Below are 6,000 nucleotides of genomic sequence, written 5' to 3' on the forward strand. Positions count from 1 at the left end.
TCCGGATTTGGGCAGTGTTTAGGTTAAGTTTTTGACAAAATTTGAGCATGGTGTCTGCATGAAAAATGGGCTATTTTGAGTCTAATTTCACCTCCAATTGGCCTCATACTAATTGGAGTCACACATTTTCAATTATGGTTCAACAAACACACTGGACTCATTGAGTCCCAACCTGCAGAAAAATGACACTCCCAAAATTCAATCTCCTCCATCTTCCTTACTTCAATTTGCATACATAACACTTCAATTTGGCAACAAATAGTCTCAACCAAGTCAATCTCAATAATTACACAACAATCCTCAAATCATGTACACAAACCCTAGTATCAAAGTTTCAATTTCATATATGTCTATGCAAATCAATTCCAATATATAATATCTTGTTAATTCACTTTCCTAACTAAATTAAAACTATCAAAATCATCAATTTCATGCTTTATCTAGGGCTACCGAAATTCAAGGGATTCTTTTCTCAAGATTTTCTTTTTAATTTCATGAAATTTATACTTGGCTAAACATGCTTTTCATGTTTAATGAAGAGAAAGAGATGGATTAGTGAACTAACCTTTTGGGTGTCTTGTTAAACTTCAATTTCTTTACTTCTTATGGGTATCTATAGCTTCCTTATGGAGTAAGGAGGAATTTTTATGAAGTGAGCTATGGGTTTTAGTGAAGAAATGGGGTGGGAATCAAGCTTGAAGCTTGAGCTAAAATGGTGGATTTGAGGGACAAACCAGCCGGCTCCAAGAGAGAGAAAAGGGAATGGGAAAGAAGATGAAGGTTGGTGGCTTTTATCTCTAGTGCCTATTTATATTTTTATTTTTGTGTACTTTAAATGTTTAAATGCCATAAGCTTTTTCTTTTTCTTTTCTTTTTTCTTTTCTCTTCTTCTTCTTTCTTTTTTTTTTTTCATTTCCCACTAACAAATTTATAATTTTAATTTATTTTAATTATTTTAATTCTCTCAAATTTTAATTTGACATGTGACACCTCATACCCGTATACAGTATATCGGAGTAAGTAATGTCGCACGGTGTACCGGCACACTCTATTTTTTTTTACATTAATTAATTGTTGTCGTAGTTTTGGATTTAGTTTATGAAATATAATTTATTTATTTGAGGTTTCGAAAATTTTAAAGAAAATCCGGCGGAGAACCGGCTAAAAATGGAGAAAACAGTTCTTCGGAACCTGTTAAAAACACTTCCAATATTTGTATTCCATCATCTCAAACTCCAATATCCAAAATCTCAACAATATTTCTCAATTTCAGTTCTCAACAACCTTTTCATTTCTCAAACATCCATCACATGTGATAATCAAGTATAAATCACAAATAAACATTCTCTTTTCCATTTACAAACATAATTCTCATTATTTACATGATCATCATGATACATTACACAAGTTTAATTACATATGAGAAAATCAAAATTTAATACAGAATGCCAAAATGACACCTAGTGTCCTACCAATGCACTGCAGAAGTTGAGGTGACACGGACACTGAGCAGAACTGTAGGATGGACTCACCCAGTCTGTGGTCTACTGGGCTCACGATCTGTATCTCCAGAACCTACGCGTGGCAAAAGCAACGCGCTAAGCAATAATGCTTAGTGGTGCAATAATATAATAAAAGAAAATAGCAGAAAATAAATATGTATAGAATGTGTATGATTTGTTTGTTTGGTATTGATATATCCATCATTTCATTAACTTTGTTCACCTTCATTCATTTGGTTGCCCAAGTAACCTACACTAGACGACTGGACTGGATAACGGGTAAACTGGCATTGGGTATCTAGTACCTCGGGCCGTCACACCATCGGTCACATATACATCTCCCGGTGTGCAACAGAACAGCTAACAAGCTGTAAATACATCAGGCACAAGGCCAAATCTCAATGCAAGGTCAGAATGGCTAAAAGCCATAAAATCACGGAATGGCATATTGCCATGTGCGATCGCTAATCGAACCTATTGGCATGCCAAACTATCCAAACCAATCTTGTTAGGTATACTAGGGCATTTGAAACTTTTAAATTCTTCAATTTGTGAATTTCAAGTTTTGGTGTTACTATTCACCTCATTGGTCAACAAAAATGTTGACTTTTGGATAGGAAATATGTACATTGACTTTGGCACTCCCAACATACCACATTTGGCATTTACAATTTGTTGGAATTGGTCACCATTACCATTTCTCAACTTAAATCTAAGAGGGCAAAAATTTCAGTTTTTGTGACCCAACTTTACTGTTCCATTGGGCCCTGTTGCAGTGGGAATTTGAGGAAATGGTAAACATGAAAGTTGTTCCTTATTTTGTATAGTTGAATTTCCTTTTTTGAATCACTCCATTTGGAGTTTTGAAGCTCTAGATATGGTCCAAAAACCACAGCTGGCCGGATTTCCATTCTGCAGAAATTACCAAATCTATAGTACCATGAACAGTAACTGTGATTGCATTTTGGAATAGGTTCTGGCCATAATTTGGGGTAGGTTTCTTCATGAAAGTTGTTTGTCTATATCTTAACTTGTTGCTGTAAAAATTTCAGGTCAATTGACCATTTCTACAGTGAGTTATGGCCAAATGAACAGTTACTGTTCATTTGGTCATTTCTGCAGGTGCTGTTGCAGGGGATCCGGATTGGGGCCAACTTTTGGTCCTCTTGCTTTGGTCTTTTGGGCATGGTTTCTTCAGCAAAAATGTGCCATTATAAGCCTAGTTTCATGTCCAATTGGCCAAACACCAATTGGACCAACACAGCCAAAGTTATGGCTGTGTAATTGGACTGAAATCTCAGTCCATTGCTGCTGTCCCTAGGCAGCATAGTCATTCACTTTGCCATGCATTTTTTTCAGTCCATATTATGGTCAAATCTCCTGAAATGGTCACTAATTGACCATTAGAATGTTCTTTAACAATTGCATAAGCCAAGTTCACATTTTACTCCCAAAACCCTAGTTCAAAGTCATGATTTATACAATTTACCTTAGTTAGCTACTAATTCACTATTCTTATGTTTATAAACTTCAAACATGGTTTTAGTTCACTCCAAGCTCATCAAAAACACTCATTCCTATTCCTTCAATAGGGCAGCCGAAATTCATGTACACATACACATGAGTTTTGTTCATTTAAATTTCATTTTCTTACTATATTCAAGTTCCTATACATGAAATTAAAGAGTTTTAGGTATATAGTGCACTAACCTTTAAGTGGCAGAATTTTTTCCCAACTCAAAACTTCACTTTCTTTCCTCTTCTTGGCTTCCAAAAGCTTCCCCAAGAGATATGGTCAAGTTTTAATGAAAGGGGTTAGGGTTTAGTAGTGTAAACAACAGGGAAATGAAGCTTTTGTTGCAAATCAATGGAGGGAGATGGGGAGAGGGTTTCGGCTGGCTGTTTGTGAAGAAGATGGCTGCTGCATTTTTTTCTCCTTTGGTCCATTTTTGGTCTCTTTTATTGGTTAATTAAAGGGTTGTTAAATTTTGATTGGTGGAAGCTTTTAAATGACCTCACATTATGTCATAATTTGCTTTTTATTTCATTTTTCTTTTCTTTTCTCCACTACTCATTTCCAATTTAATTTCTATTAATGTTTATTCATATTTTATGTCATATTAATTATTTACTTAACTAGACAAGTCGGCCAAAAATCACCTCTGAAGGCGAAATGACCAAAATGCCCTCCGTTTGGCTCAACGGGCCAAAATTGTCTGTACCGATTGAAAAATTTTTCTAGGTATTTTCTTGGCATTCTAATGCCATGGGAACCTCAATAACCCTTCTCTGGAGTCCCAAAAATTATTTTATAATTTTTCCCCCGGGTCTAGGGCTCCTCGTTGCGAGAACCGCAACTTCCCTCTAGTTACCCATCGCTTGGGCACCGGCTCGTTTAACTCGGTTGTATTTTATTTCTAAAATTTTTACCAAATTTTTCTTATTAATATTTGAGTTAATTATGGTCCCTCACTTTAGTTTAAATATTTTTCCGGACGTTCTAGCTGTCCGGACCGACACCGGTCATCGGAACAGTAGAATGTACGGAGTTGCTACCAGGAGGGTGTTACATGACATGTAGGTCAAAATTCACCTCTGAGGGTGAAATGACCAAAATGCCCTTCATGTTGCTTATCGGGTTATTTTTATTATTTTTTGTATCAATTAATAAATTTTTTTTGAATTTTATTTTATTTTCTCTAAATTTTTCCTATATATTCTTAATATTTATTCCATCAATTTATGCCTCCTCACTATAGTTTAAGTGTAGTTCCAGACATTCTGACTGTCCGAATAGACATTAGTCATCGGAACAGTGAAATGTGCGGACTACCTATCGTGAGGGGGTTACACTTCTTATGCTGTGGGGACTCTGAAAACCTAACCCTAGGCACTGAATATAAAGAGAAACAGTAGAAAGCAGAAAAGGGGGAGATCCAGAGCCGGACGATAACACCATCATCATTTTCCCACAGCTGCCTAGAAGAGTAGTGTATCAGTATCAAGGAGGAGCCTTCAGCTGAAGTTCCACAAGATCAAAGCTGTAAATTCTCTTTGGTTCTTTTGTTCTATTTTTTTAAGCGGACTTTTATTGTTCTTTTATTTTATTTTTATTATGTTTGCTGAACTCGCCTTGAGTGATTAATTTCCATATTTTGGGACTAGGAGAGTAACGCTTGTAATTATTATCATTGACAATTATTGATTTTTATTTATTGGATTTGAGATTTATTCCTTGATTTAATTTCTTGCGATCTTAATGTATGCTATGTATTGGTACCCACTTAGTATCGATTATAGGTATTAATTGAAGAACTAAAAGGTGAAGATTAATATTAGAAAATCAAGATTTTGAACCTAGGAAATCTGACCTAGAGATAGGCTAGTAACCTTTGTGGAGTTTCAAAATTAATCATAGATCTTAAAAGGTTTTGATTAGGACTAATCACCAATGAAAGTAGGCTTTGGCTCTAATTGAAATACACCTTAGATACCTTAAGAGAGGATCTAAGATACTTTAGGAGTAATTTCTATCAAGGCAAATGATTCTCAATCCAATGAATAGACAAGATTACATCCGTAATAAGGTTAAAATGTTAAATCTAAATTTTGGAATTATTTCAAAATAGGTTATTCCTTTTTAAGTTCATTACCCTTTTTATTCCCAGTATTCAAAATAGACAAATTTCACTCTCCATTTTATTCCATAGCCTATATAGCCAAAATTACTGTGTAGTCTAGTACTTACTAGTTAAATTCCTCGTGGGACGATACTCTACTCACTACTTTATTACTTGTTCGCGATCCGTGCACTTGCGGGGTTGAGAAACCAGCAAACAAGTTTTTGGCGCCGTTGCCAGGGAATTTAATTTTAGTAATATTAGGCGATAGGTAATTTAGTTGATTTAGGCATTTTCATTTACTATTTAATTTTGTTTAAGTCATTTTATTCTTTAATTCTCTCTCAGGTGATAGGTTTGGTGCATGACCAGAATAATGCCAGAGGAGGAAGTTTTTCATTTGGATCCAAAGATAGATAGGACCCTTAGAACCATCAGGAGAGAAAGGAAACACCAAGAACAAGATCAAGGAAATCCAGAAACTCCAATCATGGCCAATAACAACAACAACAGGCAAGACTCTTAAAGGACCATGGAGCTCCATCTATATAAGGATTCCAACCTAGTGTTACAAGACCCATAGTGGATGCCAACAATTTTGAATTAAAACTGACATGGTTCTAGATGATCCAACAGACCCAGTTTGGGGTTCACCAACAAAAGATCCACATTACCATCTCCAATGCTTTCTTGCCCTATGTGACACATTCAAGATGAATGGAGTCTCTGATCAAGCTATAAGACTCAGAGCATTCCCATTCTCCCTTCGAGATAGAGTAAGGAAGTGGTTACTTTCTCAACCAGCTAGAACATTCATCACTTGGGAAGACCTCTCATAAGCTTTTCTAGCAAGGTATTTCCCACATGTAAAGACTGTA

Source organism: Hevea brasiliensis, chromosome 3, assembly GCF_030052815.1.
Source record: "Hevea brasiliensis isolate MT/VB/25A 57/8 chromosome 3, ASM3005281v1, whole genome shotgun sequence".
Classification (NCBI taxonomy): domain Eukaryota; kingdom Viridiplantae; phylum Streptophyta; class Magnoliopsida; order Malpighiales; family Euphorbiaceae; genus Hevea; species Hevea brasiliensis.